The following is a 17,508-nucleotide window of genomic DNA, read 5'->3' as shown; positions in this document are numbered from 1 at the left end:
TGAGTCCCCTCTGCAGGGGTGTAGACTTTGGCAGGCACCTGACAATGTCCAGCCCTTATTATGGCCTTAGAAGCACACATCTGCTTTCACGAGTGTGCTGTAGTGGTTAGGAGTGGTGGACTCGTAATCTGGTGAACTGGGTTTGCGTCCCCACTCCTCCACATGCAGCTGCTGGGTGACCTTGGGCTAGTCACACTTCTCTGAAGTCTCTCAGCCCCACTCACCTCACAGAGTGTTTGTTGTGGGGGAGGAAGGGAAAGGAGAATGTTAGCCGCTTTGAGACTCCTGAAGGGGAGTGAAAGGCGGGGTATCAAATCCAAACTCCTCCACCACCACCACCTTTTGAAAGTGCTTCCCCTAAGCAAACACAACCTGGTCCGTAATAGTGCTACTGAAAGTGTCTCTGTCTCCCTCACACCAGGCATGTGGCCCCTGGAAGCTTGTGCGGAAGGGAATGAGGACCACAGGCTGCAGAAGGTTCCCCATGCCTGCCCTGCAGTGTGTGTTTGTGTGAGTGTGACACAGGGAGGGAGGGAGGGAGACATCTGCAGCCTCCTAGAAGCCTTCAGGAGAGAACACAGAGGTCTGGGGTGGGGGATTTAGCTTGCAATCCATACCACTTACAAATTCTCACATGTCTCAGCTGCACTAAGATATAGTGCAGGAGATGGAAGCTGTGCTACTTTTTCCGCTTCTTAACTCTGCCTCCTAAAAACTGCTTTTCTGCCTCTTCTTCCTTAAAGCCTGTTTAGGCTTTGCAGCCTGTGTTTATCAGGCAACACCTAGTTCGGCTCAAACTTGCTTGCTATTTCTGTGAAAGAAAGTGCTCTGGTTACGTCCAGCAGGGGGCAGTGGTGAAACACAAATAAGCTGCCCCATTGCATATTTGAGAATACTGTTGAACTGTGAACCACTTCCAGGTAGCAGCTATTTTAGTCTACTGGGGCTCCTCCAGACAACCTGTTTATTGAGCATTCATCCTGATCATTCCACACTTTCCTAACCACAAAAGGCTTGTTTGTCTTTAAGTAGATTTATTGCACTAGGACAACAGGGCAACTTAATCCGCTTTAGGTGTGCAAACCCAAATTGTGCTTGAATCCATCCTACAACACAGTGACAGTTTGCAGGCACCCTTGAAGTAAAACCAAACATGAGTCCTGTGGCATTTAATCAGATGAAGTGCTATCCTCTCTTGGCAGATACATGGATGCAGACAGAAGTGGGAGAAGTTGCGCAAAGCAAAAAAGAGGTGGATCACAGTACTTCTTAGGGCAAAAATGAAAACAAGTATAAAAGATCCAATCAGAGTGGGAGTGACCCACTCCAAACACGATAAATTAATAAAACAAGGACACTTCTGATCATCACTATTCTGTTACATACTGGAAAATTAAGGTTTTGTCATTACAGTTGATTGGGGCAGAGATGTACATAGGCTCCCTTGCGCCCTTGTCAAGGAGATGTATTGGTGTGTCTGTCCCCTCCCCAATCCCTTGTGACAGCCCATGCCAATGACAGGATTCCTCTGTCAAGTCACACAGAGAAGGCAGTGTGCCTCACCTGGCTGCCCAGAGCAGTGGAGGAGGAGCCCAAGGAGTCTGTGCATAGGCAGGTGGGCTCATAGCCACTTCAGGCCAGAGTGGAGAGTCCCAATTTTGCAAACACTGGACCTGTCACTTTGGTGAGGGCCAACCTGACCTACCCTTACGTAAGTACACCCCTGAATTGAGGGGTATTGCACAACATACCCTCTTGCCAAAAAGATTGGACATTTTGCAGTAAGAAAAGTGATGGGGAAAAGGCACTTGAAAGTGTGGAATAACACTTGCTTTAATACAAACATCATCTAATCTCTCCCACAAACAAATCAGGATGAACGCTTGTTAAGTAGCCAACATCATCTACTCTCCCTGCAGTGCAAACTAATTGGGATCCATTCACAATGAACATGTTGACAGGGCTCCTTGAAGAAAGAGCAAAATACATGTGATGATGTTGTTCAGACGTTACCAATGAAATGTCTCATTATTTGTAGCCAGTGCAAGGTTTTGGAGGGGGAATTTCTCATGCTTTGCAAGTACTAAGAGTCATATTGGGACAGGAATCTTAGTCCTGCAGGCCAAATGCGACCTACTTTGCCCAGGCCACAACTCCTCCACCACACTTTCTCTCCAGGCCACACCCTTCACCAGCCTTGGTTTGCACCCTCTATGTTTGTTTCTGCCTGGCTGGAATGTGCCTTTGCTTTGACAATACCTCTTGCTTGCTTGCTTGGATGGATGGATGGAGAAAAGAGAGGGGTGTGTGCAGGAACAAGTCTATTATGCAAAGGTAACATTTACATTAATTGCTCCTCCCTCCCTCCCCCCCCCTAGCAGATGACACATATACACCCAAGTTGCCCAGAAAGGAATGCATCCTTCTAGCTGAGAAAGGTTCCACACCCCTGCAATGGGATTTCTGAAATGCTTTATAGTCAAAAGACAATGAAGTAAAATCAAGTTTCAGACTTGCAAAACTTTTAGAATTTCCAGCAAAGTGGCAAATCTAGTCTAAGTTTTCTTAACTTCCACCGCTTTATGCTTCACATTTTCATTTTTTTGGAATTATAATGTCATCTGCGGCAGTTATCTATGAAAGATAACATTCTGATAAATTTGGGGGTGGGTTGTAATATGTCAGGAAGAAATAATGTTTGTTTGTTTTTTTAATCCAACAATGTAAGCTTTCATTTTTGCCATAAGTGGAGAATAATTTTTGAAGTGAAAAATGTTGCACTGTCCTCTGAGCTGGGATGTAATACAAGATCTTACCATAAGGTGTCCCACTACCCCCAGCATCACAGATACAGAAAGAGTCTTGCTGTGGAGTGTGCAATATAGGCAAACAATGGGACTTCTGATGTGTTTTATTATATTACTTGTCCGCACAGGGTCCCATGAAGTTACAGGAGTGCTCTTAAACATGATGGCTTCCTCCCCATAGCACAATTTCCTTTTCTCTCCACATATCTAAAGAGTCACCTCACTTATACTGCCCCACTTTTGAATCTCATCACTCTCACGGAGATCCTGTTATATTTCTGCAGGAGCTGACCGTTCATCTCTTCCTATACCCACACCTCGATTTATGTCTCCACACCTGGCTTCAGCTTTCTTCCTTTTTTCAGCAACAAAGAGTCACAGAATTCTAGAGTTGGAAGGGACCCCACAGGTCATATAGTTCAAGCCCCAGCAAGGCAGGAATCCTGCCCACAACTGTCCCTGGGTGGGCTTGAACCACCAACCTTCTGGTTAACAGCCAGACACATTGACCCATTGTGCCATGAATCACCTGGGAGGCTGGTGGTCCATCAACCAACTCATTAAACCTATGGACCTCTCCATACGCTGCATACCCAAGATATCTTTAAAGCACATTCAAAACACACTCTTTCTGTCAAACGGTTCTGGGAACTGTAGTTTATCCCTCACAGAATTACAATTCCCAGCAGCCCTCAACAGAACTACAGTGCCCAGAATTCTTTGCAGGAAATAATGCCCTCCAAAGGTGTTTTAAAGGGATAGTGTGTACACAGCTGTAATCCACTGTTGCTGACCTCAGGGGAGACTAATTCATCACCCAGTAAAAAACTTAAGTTGACCAAAGAACTAATTCAGAATAATTTCAGGCAGATTGTGTGTTAAACTTCCATGTTCCCAAAAAAGCTATTCTTAGAAAATACTTCTCATGATTGGCAAATAAATGAGAGAGAGAAGCAATGCGGCCGCTTTCCTAAGTGGCCTTGCCTTTTGAAATGTTGTGCTCTTCACGGCTCCACCCACAGCAGCTGTCACTGTGCAAAACACACACACACACACACACACACACACACACACACACACACTTTCATTGCCCGGATCCTGGCACAGAGCCCCTCCCTGGATTTCCCAGTGCTGACGTCAATTCTCCTTGTGTGCCTTTGTTAAATGGCTATGGCCAGATGCTTCAACTCTATGTGGCTTTGAGCCAAGAACCTCTGAGAGCTAGGGATTATGCTTCAGGGGAGGCAAAGGCAGATTGGGCAGGAGTGGGGAGAGCAGAGACACATTGTCCCTCTAATTGCAGTCACTTTCCAAATTGCTGATTTACAAGTAATCCTGCCCAAGGCCTGATGGGTACCATGGAGACCATTTGAGTAACACCTGGGGCCATGACTTCACCAAAACAGCTAGCGTTGTCAGTCTCCATTCATTACTGTCTGTCTAGCCAGCAGTTACCTGGTAACAGGTGTAGCGGTGGCTAGCTCAGTCAGGTATCCTTTGCTGGTTCTCCAAAATCAATATGCCACTTGGCTGCCCTGGCAGACTCTTTGTTCAAGACAGACTGGTGGCTCTTGGATTTGTCCTTCTCCTTTGGGAACTGAGCCCAAAAAGCAGAGGAAGGCTGTGCAGGCAGGTTGTGAAGCATCCTGTTGAATGGAATCAGGTGTGTGACTTGTCCCATTCCATCAAAAAGGTCTCCCCCATCCCTGCACCTCAAGATCTAGTTTGCCCAATGAGATCTAGCTTGCCAAACCAACAAGCTAAATTCATGGAGGAGAAGGCTATCAGCGATTCCTAACTATGATGTGTATGCTCTGCCTCCATGCTTCTGAATACTAGTTGCTGAAATTCAGCCCCCAGCAAGATACAGTCAGCACCTCCCAGCTGAAGAGGAACACCGTGTATTCATTCTGCTTTCCCTGAGTACATTTCTTGCAGGTAAGAGACGAGCTATGTTGCTTAGCAACTGGGGAGCAGGTTATCTGTTAAGAACCATTCCTTCCTCTTCAAAATGTAAAACATCCCCCTCCCATACACACACACATACTTCACTCTTATTATTAGGGAAGAAGACTATCTGGCAGGAACAAGATCCTTGTTTCACTATCATACTCTTACCTTTACAAGAAACCTAGCAACTAGCTGCAATGCCCAAGTTCTACTAAGAGTGTCAGAGGAATACCAGTTGCAGGGAATCTAAAGTAGGAAGAGTCCAGCTGGACTCAGCCTTCTTTCCCATATGCATCTGGCTGGCCAACATGAGAAGGGGATGTTGGACTAGATCAGGCACGTCCAACAGGTAGATTGTTATCTACCACTAGATCACTGGATGTCAGTGGTAGATCACTGGTAGATCACTGGCTCCCCCAAAGAAGCTCAAAACTTTGCCTCCCCTAAAAAAAGTGGGCTTTCCTTCCTTTCCTCCTCTCTAAAGAAAGCTCAACAGCTTTGACCTGAACACCCAAAAAGGGGGTAGATCACTGCCAGTTTTTAACTCTGTGAGTAGATCACAGTCTCTTGGGAGTTGGCCACCCCTGGACTAGATTAACCCTTTGGCCTGATCTAGAAGGGTTCTTATATGAACTCTGTTCCGGGGGGGGGGGAATCCCATCTGCCTATTTGAATCCAATAAGGATTCTAGGAATCCAATGCATTTTCAGACCCATTTTTCCCCACCTGCCACTTTCCTGGCATTAAACCATGCTGCCATCACTTTGCACCAATGGCCATTAAACACTGGAAACAAAACAGAACCTCCAGATACAGAGGCAGTATGGTTCTGGGGACAACTGATGGCAAGAGCAATACTCCCTACTGAGTTGTACAAAGGCAACACTGAGACTAGGAGAAGGAAGCTCACAGGCAGCCTCAACCCCAGAGCTAGTTGCAAGTAAGAAGGCAGGCAGGTTGGGGCTGACAAAAGCCTGGGTGTAGCCAGGATTTTTGTTGGGGGGGAGGCCATTTGTTTTAGGGGGGCATAACCTCACTTAGCTATGTATTTCTATTGATTTTTATTTATTGGGGTATATCTGCCCCTCCCTGCCCCCCTTGCCTATGCCCATGGACTGAAGGCAGACAGGTTGGTGGGGGAGTGCTGCTGCAGCTAGACTGTGTGCATTCTCTCCTTGTACATTACATTGACAAAAGGCATAAGCCACTTCTGTGAAATATGACATGTGGGGGGCGGAGGATAATTTCACATATGAATCAGTGCTTAGGCACAACTGACTTCCTCTAGATTGCACCTTTTGTCTTTTAGCCACTGGAAAGCAAACTAGCACAAACCCCCAGAGAGGAGCTCACCCCCTTCCTGACTTACAATGACTTTTGCCTGGTACGTGGCATCTCTTTCAACAAACCGCCTTCCCTTCTCACCCAGCCCACGATGTGCTTGAAGCTTGCCTGCTGCTCTTGCCCTTGACACTTGCTGTACATCACCCTAGTGATGCGCTGCCTGCTTCTCAGAGGCTCCAGCAATGCACACCTGCTGTGCCCAGGTTGCTTCCTGTATCTGGGGGTGATACGCTCTGCATTTCTTTCCAATTATCCGTTGACAGAGGGCAATTGGCATAATGGGGCCAAAGCCATTTGGTGGCTTTACGATAAATGCCTCCTGTCACCTGGTAGACAGGGACATCAGACCATTAGCTCATCATCTGAAAGGAATCTGCAATGCATCACGGGGAGGGGGGCACACTAATTTGAAATATGCTTCTTCGGCTGCTGCTCTACAGCTGCGTGGAAAAAGGATGCTTTGAGCATATTTTATTGTCAGCACCAAAGTCTTCAGAACAGCCTTTGCCAACCTGGTGCCCTCCAGTTATTTTGGACTACGGCTCCCATTAGAAGTTCTAGTCTAAAACTTTTGGAGGGGCATCTCCAATCATTAAGTTGCTGTAGCTCCTTGTTAATATTACCAGAGCTTGCTCAGGATGTTCCAAAAGTTTCCATAGGGATCGATAACCTTGCTTGGCATAAATAAATGAATAACCAGAATCAGACCATTTCCTAGCTTGCTAAGGTAGCCTCCTCTCTGCAGGGGAGCTGTACTCTCTGAAAAGGCCAGCCAGTAGATTAAAGGTGCAAGCCAGCTTCCATGATTGCCTCTATCCAAGCTGGCACTGGGAGTGTCAGCTGCTCCCAGCTTCTGTTCATTACCCTCTTGTCCTGCCGCCAACCACCACCTAGTTCTCTGCTCTTTCTAATCATCTGTGCTGAAAGGCCAGGCCTCTGCTAACTGACCATACTTGCACAGTACTTTTTGCATGGTGGCTGTTTTCATCTCAAGGGCTTCTTTCAGGACGCAGCTTCCATTTCCCTCTCCTCCTTCCCCACTTTGTGTTCCAGTTGCCTCCGCTAATGCTCACCATTCTGCCTCATTGACAGGTGTTGCTTCAGTTGGGAATGCTCATTTAAACTTGCTGAAGCTAGAGCTCCGAGCATTATTTGATGCAGCAGATATCTTTGGGGTTATTTGTGAAGCAGGATTTTCCACACCTCTTGTTTTTCTGTAAGTTATTAATTTAAATTATTAAATTTATTAAATTATTTTGTATAAGGCAGTGTACAAAATATATAGTAAGGCTAACGCTTACAGAAAAAATAAAATAAGGAGCAAGCATATAAGCCAAAAAATACATAGAATTACTCCTATATATTTAGGAGTGAATAGTTTGGTTCTCATTTTTTGTTGACTTAGTAATATTAATGGAAGGCTGTCTTTTCTACATGAAAGGAAAATGCACTTACAAAACATTTGAAACCAACATCATTTAAAAAATAATAATAATCCATGTTCTGCTCTAGGAAAAGGAAAGCCCCGCAAACTGTACAAGTTGTGCAAGTTAATAAATCATTCCCCCATTAACCATGTTTGAATGGAGAGTGCCTAGCTTTATTAGACCACACAGTCCAGATCACAGTGTGCCACACAGAGATAAAGAGTTATGTTCAGAACAACAACACTATAGTCACTCTCTCTCCTTCCTTTGAGAAAACCCCATCCTGACTCTAATGCTCTGTGTTTGCTGACATCACTGCTAGCTGCCCTTTCTCTTGGAATCCCTCACCTCCACTCCCCCCACAACACACACACAATCATCCACACTTGATCCAAGCCAATAAGCTGATTAGGACATAAGAACAGAGCAGCAGATGCTTTTGAAGTTGCCACTTAAAGGGGCAGTCACCATGCTCAGGATAGGCAGCGTGGCTGGGTTGGGGAGTGAAACATGCTTTGAGGGCATGCTGGCCACTTAGCACATGCTGGCATCAGTGCGCACCTCCTTCAGGGGTCTTCATCCTCCAGTTGTAATGTAAGCTGCCTCAGCAATGCTGAGAATAAAAAAAGGTATGTTCTGAGAGACCATGGTTCAAATGATTCAAATACCCTCTCGGTCATCATGTGGGGTGACCTCAGGCCAGTCACCATCTCTCAGCCTGACCTACCTTACAGGGTTATTGTGAGGATGGGGAGAGGGGAACATGTACGCCTCTTTGAGCTCTTTGGAGGAAAGGTGGGCTAGAAATGCTAGAAAAAAAAATATTATGGATGGAGACCAAATACTAAGAATTATCCTAGCTAAATCACACAAGACCTTTTGCATTTGTGCAAAAAAAAACCTCTTCCAAGGCGGGGGGGGGGGCAGAGAGAGAGAGAATGTCTTATACCTAGTCAGACTATTGGTCCACCTAGCTCAGTATTGACTACATTGACTGGTCATGGTTCTTCCATGGTTTCAGGTAGGAGGTTTCCCCCCTGCCCTACCTGGAGATGCTGGGGATTGAACCTGGGAGGCAAAGCCAGAGCACCACTGAGCAATGGTCCTTCCTAAAGAGAGAGAGATCTGTGAGGTGCTTCCCCTTGTTATCACCCCACATCAGTGGGAAATGTGTAAACATAGGCAATAATCCAGACAGGTCTTTCCCACCCTGTTTCTTAAAATGTTAGAGGTTAAAGACAATCAGTGGAGGACCAGAATGATGAAGTGGCTGGAGTGTTGGGTTTATCTATGAGAAACCCAGATTAAAAGCTCTGCCTACTAATATGATAAGCCAGTCAAACAGCAGGTGAAAAGATATACATCTTGTAAGGAGATGTGATCACACTGAACTGGAGAGAGAGGGGGGGGAGGGGAAAGGGGTTGTTGGAGGAGCCCCCCTCCACCTTGCTAAAATCAATAAAAGGCTCTTCTTCACTTCAGTGGCGCTAAGATTTTTGCCATCTGTGCAATTTGATTACGCCCTTCCTTGATAGAAGAGACAAGGCACCATTAAGAATCACCTGCTGAGGTTGCTGCAAAAGCAATCAAAACGGTCCACTATCGACTAAAAAAGGCGGGGGGAATACATACTAAAGAAGACCTGGACTTTTAGAAACATTTGCTCTCTTGCACACAAGCTAGCACTGCATGCTAGTAGAGTACAGCTCTGAAGACCTGCACCTTCTTGCTCTTTCTGTCGTCCTGACTGCCTCTGGGTCATGATGGATGCATGAGGGTGATTTGGTCAGACTGGAGTTGCAGGTCCTTGGATACCCCCAACCGGACAATTTGGTCGCTTCCAGACAACTCATTTATTGAGCATTCATCCTGATTTGTTTGCAGGGAGATTAGATGATGCCAGGTATTTGTTGAAGTTAATGTTGTAGCACCAAGCAAATGGTATCTCACACTTTCTAGTGCATTTCCCCATCACTTTCCTTATTACACAATGTGGGGGAGGGGATTAGAGGGAGAGCAGGCATGTTGCATAAGACCTCCAAGACAGCTTTAATTGCACAACCTAAATTTGCCAACATGTAATGAGAATCCACTGGGGGAGGGGAAGCAACAGTCTGCATGTGCCCCAGTCTGGAATGCAATTGCAACCTTTTAACCCTGGGTAGGCAACCTAAGGACCGGGGGGGGGGGCAGATGCGGCCCAATCGCCTTCTCAATCCAGCCCACGAACAGTCTGGGAATCAGCGTGTTTTTACATGAGTAGAATGTGTCCTTTTATTTAAAATGCATCTCTGGGTCATTTGTGTGGCATAGGAATTTGTTCATCTCCCCCCCCAAAAAAATTTAGTCTGGCCCACCAAATGGTCTGAGGGACAGTTGCTGACCCCTGATTTTAACCTTCTTGAATTACTCCCCCAGGCTCTGCCCCATTCCTGTAGACTGGAGAGCTGTAAAAGAGCAGTCCTCCAGCCTAGAATCTCAATCACCTTGTTCCTTGCCTGCACTAGTGAGAGGTCACTAGTGAGCATGAGGCCACTGATATAAAGGGAGGTAGTGACTGAAGAGAATCTGACTTAAAAGGAATTCAGTCTGGAGGCATCTGGCTCACAGGGTTCCTGGCATCAGGGCCCAGGTCTGGATTCAACACCTTGTTCTGCTGGTCTTCCCAATACAGCTGAGTCAGAGCCCTGGCTGCAGCTCAGTGTTGAGTCATGACAACAGGTTCTTTCAGGACAACACTTTAAAGGCAGAACTCTTTTATTCTGCCTGGGATTCTCTACACTTTCTCGGATAAGATTGGACTGAGTGACAGATTGATCCAATCCAGTCCAGCCCATGGGCCTAGATCAATCAGGATCTTCTCAGTTGTTTTGACAGGGTTATGAAACACACTCCACAGGGATGTCTGCTTGGTCCCATCTCTGCCCAAGCAGAGGGCATAAAAAACATATCATTTTCAACAGGCTGTGAGTTGACTGATCTGATTTACATTTTAAAAAGAGAGTACTAAGGATGCTTGCTGAATTTTATTCTGTTTGTGTGGGCGTTTTGCACTGTGGTGTTTGAGCTTTAAGCAATCTTTAGTCTATTTTGGTAGTGTTTGATGTAATGTGTGCTATTATTCCCCTGTTAGGAACTCTGAGTATTTTAAAACGGAAAAGTGAGATAAAAAGTGCCCTGGTATGTAATAAATAGCCATTACATACCAGCTCTCCTGTGTGTCTGCCCAGGAAAGAAAACGCTTTGCTGAATAAACCACTCGGTGACCTAAGTGTGTCCTGGGATTAAGTGATATGGGTCAGCCAGGACGTCAGCACCATGGACAGGGGCTGGTTTGTTTTACAGCTCTTGGAAACCCAGCCTTTCGGTGGCACGAGGCTGGCACTTGTGCTTCTAGTAAAGGGAGGTTAGGGTGAGTGGCACTCTCAATTGGTGTCTTGGGGAGCACATCCTCTTGGAGCTGAGGATGCTGAGTAGCTGAGTGCAGTAAATCTTGTAAGCTGGAGAACTTGTAGCAGTGGAGAACTGAATTCACACAATAAAGAAGCAGAGTTTGGAGGCTATGAAGCTATTCTGCCATGAAGCCAGGGCTGAAACATAGGAATCATCCTATTGGTCCATCTAGTTCAGTATTGTTTATGCTCACTGGCAATGGCTTTCCAGGGTCTTTCCTATCCCTACTTGGAGTTGCCAGGAATTGAACCTGTGATATTCTTCATGCAAACCAGATGGTTTACCACTGAACTATGGCCCTTCCTCTGTCCGTACTCTGCCCTTCTCCTTGCAAATGAAAGCTTTACACCAGAAAAGAAACCTTTGGACTTAATTAGCTTTACACCAGAAAAAAACCCTGTACTTAGATAATTCTAAGTACAGAATTACCTGTACTTAGACCACCAGCCTAAATTACACCATTTTATTTTGTGTTAGTGGTATCTTAAATTCTGAACCAGAAGGCAGATTCCATGTTTTATATTTTGTTACTATGTGTGTGCTCTAGTAATAACAGCTGCCCTCTCCCCACCTGTTATGTATGCCAACCCAAGCTTATGCCATGTGCTAGTCTTTAAGGTGCAGAAGAGTCACTGTTGTTTAGAGAGAAGAAGCTGTCTAAGGACTCAGACATGGATACGGAGCTCTGCTCCATGTTGTCCACAAACCCAGAGCAGCTTCCAGCATCCTGCTATCTAGCCCAGCCCCTGGCTCCTTGGGGTGTGTGAAAGAGCTGAAGCACACAGTCTGTTTGCATTATAAGCACCCAGGAGATACCCAGACATTCCAGTGACAGGGGCCAAGGAGATACCCAATTAAAGAGTGATGCCTGGAAATGATACCATGGGGATGTTACTATGGCTACCAGGAATGCTTTAGTTAGAAAATCCCGTTCCTTGGTCTCTGCCTGAATGCAGAGTGCAGCCGTGCACAGATCTGTTCAAGGTTTTAGTTATTCAATGAGGGCTCACTCTCGTTCTCTGTCTCTCTCACACACATATATGCACACACCTTCCTCAGAAAGGGTGCCACAACTGCAGCAGAGGCGCTGTTCTGTTATCCATTAGTCTTTGACCCAGCCCAGCCTCCAAGTGTGGTGCACGTTTCAGTCACTAAACGACAGCTTGGAATAGACTGCAGCAAAATCTAACCAATCAGGAAGCAGGCACTCCCTGGGCCATGTGGAGCATGCCTTATTCACAATTTTTAGAAAGGAATCCCTAATGAGGTTCCCGCCCCACTACAATTAGCTGCTGCAGACTGGAGGAGGAGGAGGGATTCCCCCCTCCCATTTATTTCTCCCTAGCATAAGAAAATGCAGAATAAATGATTTGATATTAGGGACAGGGGAGGAAGAATGGGATGGAATCCGACACATGCACACCCAATCCCCACATCTGTTTGTTAGATGGTTTGTCTGTTGGGCACACCTGCCTGTCACATCTGGTGGCAAGCTCAGCCAACTGATTTGATAAGCGATGATGCCGACTTAATCAGAATGACTGGGGCAGAGGAGAAAAAGCTGTCTCCAGTTGCTTCTTGATTGCTCTTGTACTTCATGCTATTATCTAACAAGGAGTTATAATGCTTGAGCCTTTCTAAGGAGGATTTGGAATTTGTTTGTTTTTAAAAAAGATATAACTTGCATTGTAACCTGAACATTGTAACCTTTACATAATCTGCAGGCTTCATCATCATTTAAAACAGGTTTGTATGATCTAACATAACAAGCACATCTCATTTTTGGTGAAACATAGACCCCTGGACAATGAGAGCGATTAATCACTGGAGAAGGATAACCTGGAGCAAGATAAATTGAGGCTATTCTGCATAAGGAGAAAAAACTAGTTCCTGCTTTATTCACACCCTAGAAAGGGAGAAGGAAAAAGATTAACTATTTGACACAATCAAAACTGATGATATTAGCTGTGCAAAGGATTAGACTGTGAAAAATATGAAAGATCGATGGATTCTGAGGCCCCTTCTCTGTTATTCTCCGACTTGACACTCTTTACTTTCTCCTGTCAGTTTGAAGTTCCCCTCCAGAGGGCCTCCTTCAAAGCTAAGTGAAGCATTTCCATGAGGTTTGGCTAAAGCTCATATTGATTCTCTGCACAAAGGCAGAGAAGCAAACTGTATCATTTCAGCCATGAGCCCTGTAATTTTAGGGGTTGAGGGAGGGAAGCCACGAAGAATGAAAGAGCATACACTAGATGTACTGGGTGAATGATGCTATTGTGTTCTGAAACGAGACAAAGGATTTTTAAACACATTATTTGGCTTACCAATTATTTGGCTTACCAATGCCAGAATGTCTGTGTAATCAAAACCTGTTTTATCAAGTATCACTGTTAAGGATGCAGTTGTCACTGTTTGTATTTGACTGCATTTCATTTTCCACTGACCTAACATTTTACAATCCAACACAAATACTTAGGCTAATTGTGGTCCATGAAAGCTTATGCCGTAGTAAATGTGTTAGTCTTCGTTTCTTCGATGTGTTTGCTGCAGAAGACTAACATGACTATGCCTCACTCCTACCAGGGTCAAGGGACCTCTAAATGTGATTGTATGTGCAGACTGGGGTCAGTTTTCAAAGAGCCCAACCCCATGCTTTCTTATGTATCAGCAGCAGAACATGGGATCAGAATAAACTGCTGGCACAAAGGGGGCCATTGGCCTATTTAGGAGAAGCTTCTACACAAGGCATGGAGGCCAAATCCAGCCCGCAAGACTTCTTAAATGTCCCCCAGCATTGCCTCTGATCCCAAAGATCCTTCCTCTAGAGTCTAGCATAATGTGTCCATCTACTTAATCCTCTTCTGGGCCACATGGGTATGATTCTTTAAGCCTGCACTCATTCAGTTGTAACAGCAAAGAGCCTTTTTCAGATTTATACGTCTTTGTTGTTTCTACCATAGGTAAATGGGCTCGAGCCTCTGGGTGCATAATAAGTGGAAAATTCTACCCATACTGCTGATGGGGAAAGGAAGCTGATGGTGAAAGGAGCTCTTTGCCTTTATCTTGGTTTGCATGGAAACAAACTCAGTGGACAGATGAAAAGTTCCTGGCACTTTAGCCCTGGCTTGGTTCTGAATTTCACCCTCCTTAAAAATGAGTCACCAAACCACATTTTCCATGGCACAAAAACCATGATCCTTTTTCAGGATGAAGAGTGCCTCGTAGGGGAGAATGTCCATCATCTGCCCCCTTGAAGCGTCCTGTTGAGGTCCACCATTGGGGTCTTTTGCTCCTAACATCAAGTGTATCTTTATGCTGCACCAGGATCTGAAGTAATGGAGGTTTGCTTCACATTGAAAAGCTTGTGGGGTGGGGGGAGAACTGATGATTTGTCTGATTGCGGGTGTTGTTTATAGCTGCTGCACACTGCCAGTAAATGAAATCTGGGGGAATGTAGGAAGTCCTACTACTAATGCAGAAGAAAAAGAAGGCTGTTTTATTTATTTAAAAATCACCAATCACTACAAATGTAGTGTAAAAGCTTAGGCATAAGTATGCAAATATTCGGGTGACTTCCTGCCATTTCAAATTCCCACACAATTCAAGGGTGTGGGGACTGCTCAGTCACTACACTTACAACCCAAACAGATGTGATGGAGATCCAATCATGGAACTCCCAATCATTATTTTTATTTTAAAATGTAAAGCACCAGAGTTGTCTGTGGAGGGGATACACTGATTGAAAATTTATTGCATTGTAACTGTATTGTAACTTTTGAATAAATGTTGTTGTTGGTTTCTTTAAAATATAAAGTACATGCAGCATTTGCAAAGTATGGGGACCAGTTTTGACTGGAACAGCAATGCAGGGGGAGGAGGTGTTTTAAGCATCCTTTTGATTGAAATCACTCCACTCAGCTGCTATTAGCTCAACTGGTTGAAAAAAAGATAGGCACTCCCTTTCCTTTAGTGGGGCAGTGTGTGTGTGCGCACACGCACAACTTCAATGGGGGAAATAGTGCAGGGGAAGGGGTTAAACACTCCTTCCCGCAACCAGGGCTCTGATTAAAAACCTACTCCAAGATCTACTGTAGAGTTTAAAAGCTGGGGGGGGGGAGCATCCATCAGATCTCCTGCATTGGATCTGCCTTGATCCTTATCAGCAGCAGAAGCCCAACAAAGCTTACCGTGTAAATTCATCAGACCCTAGCAATGATATGAATCTGTCTGATCCTGCCTTAGGGCACTGGGTGGATGATTGGCAGCCTTATAATTCCATGTCTGTGGGTATAGAAATATGAATATAAGTATTTTGTGTGCATTTATGATTCAGAATAAATGGTTCAGAGTCTTTAAAGAATGGCAATCTGCATTATCAAAAGTATGATGTCTGTTGTCAAAACTGGCAGCATCTCCATCTTCCTTACAGTGTGTATTTCTCCTTTTTTTGCATTTGGCTTCATCCCTATTAGAGAACTGGTTCCTACAAACTGCAGGCGAGGATGTAAGGGATTTGCTGTTTTTGCTGTACCACTTCAGAATGCAGACAGAAGGCTGGTCAACACTTCTGCTTGTGCCATGCCTAGAAACACGGGTCCAAGCAGTTTTTCTCCTTGCTCTGCTTCTTTCCAAGGAAGAACCCACTCACTAGTGATAAATCAGAACAAATGGCAATCCGGGGAAAGCTGCCATTGCGATTTGCTGTGATTGAGCACTACAGAGCAGTCGGGAGCAGTGGGACAAAAGGAAGTGTGGATAAGCTCAGAAGCTCATATGACTGAAAGCTCTTTGTAGCGTGTGAGAAAATGACATAGTCCCTGCACATAGAAAATAAGCAGAGTGAAGGCTAGTGTAGAACTCTTCACCCTGACACTCTGGCTTTCTATATGCAGGGTGTTCACCACCTGACTGCACTGGGCCTTCATTTGCTAAGGTTGGGCAGCAATGGCACAAATTGCCCTCACACCTGAAGCTTTTTCATACCAAAATTGGTGGATTTGAAACGTAATAGATGGGACCAGACTTCAGCCTGCAGCATCATTCTACTACGCAGTCACTGCACTGGGAAATCCTCTGCTAGGAACCGTTGTTACCCTCCCCACCCCTGAAAAAGGCAGTCTCCATTCACTTCTTTCTCTGAGCATTGCCTAGAACCAGCTAAACACATAAACACACGCACACTAATGCCAGATTAACCACTAATGCAAAGCCATGGCCTGAACAGCTGGGGAGAGTGCAGGTCTTGACAAAGAGCCTTGAGCCTTCCATTTTCAGGGACAGGGGTGGGGGAAACTTCATTAACAGGAGAGGAAATGATCACTGTGCAGCAAAGCATTCAAACCTACTGCTCATTCATTTGTAAACATCCTGAGCCTGTTCTGCCTGGACGGCTCACTTGCTGATTGATTGGGCTCCTGTTGCTGCTGTCTCATGTAAATGTGGAGGCTTCCACACACACTAAGCACCAATTTGTCCTAGGCTTGACCTCTTGCTTACTGTCAGTGGCATGTGAGGAAAAGAATATCCTACTTAGGGTTATTAAGGTGAAAGGCAGAGAGCGCGCGAATTATTTTCTTTAAAGACTACCGGATTGATTATGGCATCGGGGCGGAGGAAGGGGTGCGGTGGGGGTGGTCTGCCCCAGGTGTCTTCGCTGAGAGGGGTGACATTTGGCGCACCACTCGCCTGCAATTCCCAAGCCTACCCTGAGCTGTCGGGGGAAGGGGGGAGCTGCACCGCTTTGCTGGCAGTATTCCCCCTTCCCCTGACAGCTGGGGGAGGCTTGGGAGTTGCAGGTGGGTGGCGCGCCGAATGTCTGCCATCGGCAGCTTGCTCTGCCCCCGGCTGCAGGGCACGCATGCCACTCCAGGCACCCAAGCGGCTATCCCACACCTGGGAGGGCACCTGGGCAGTGTGGGCATATGCTCTGCCGCTGTATGGCATAAGGCAGGGGTCAGCAAACTTTTTCAGTGGGGGGGGGCGGTCCACTGTCCCTCAGACCTTGGGGGGGCGGACTATATTTTTTTGGGGGGGGAATGAACGAATTCCTATGCCCCACAAATAACCCAGAGATGCATTTTAAATAAAAGGACACATTCTATTCGTGTAAAAACACACTGGTTCCCAGACTGTCCGCGGGCCAGATTTAGAAGGCGATTGGGCCAGATCTGGCCCCTGGTTTGCCTGCCCATGGCATAAGCCTTCATGGACTAGAGCCCAACTCACCAGATGCATAACATGTTAACAATGGATAGCAAACAGTCAGAAACACTTTGTTTATTACATTTAGATCCCACCTTTCCTCTAAATTGTTCAAGACAATGTATTTGATTACTGCTTCTCATTTTTCCTCTCACAACCACCCTGCGGGACAGGTTAGACTGAGAGGTACTGACTGGTCCAACGCCACCCAAAGAGCTTTATGCTGGAGAGGGGACAATTTCAGGCTCGCTCTAGATAGCGCTATCCAACATTGTAACCACTGCACAATGGTTCTATACATACATACAGACAGACAGACACACACA

General features: G+C 45.7%; 1 long non-coding RNA gene across 1 annotated transcript in view; it reads right to left on the bottom strand.

The window, feature by feature from the left end:
* Positions 1 to 17,508, bottom strand: part of LOC128420243 (uncharacterized) — an 83,247-nt gene that overhangs the window by 9,413 nt on the left and 56,326 nt on the right. The window lies entirely within an intron of this gene.

The sequence above is a fragment of the Podarcis raffonei genome, chromosome 1 (genome assembly GCF_027172205.1).
Source record: "Podarcis raffonei isolate rPodRaf1 chromosome 1, rPodRaf1.pri, whole genome shotgun sequence".
Taxonomy (NCBI): domain Eukaryota; kingdom Metazoa; phylum Chordata; class Lepidosauria; order Squamata; family Lacertidae; genus Podarcis; species Podarcis raffonei.
Note: the sequence above shows the minus strand (reverse complement) of the source record. Positions and strands in the feature narration are given on the sequence as shown.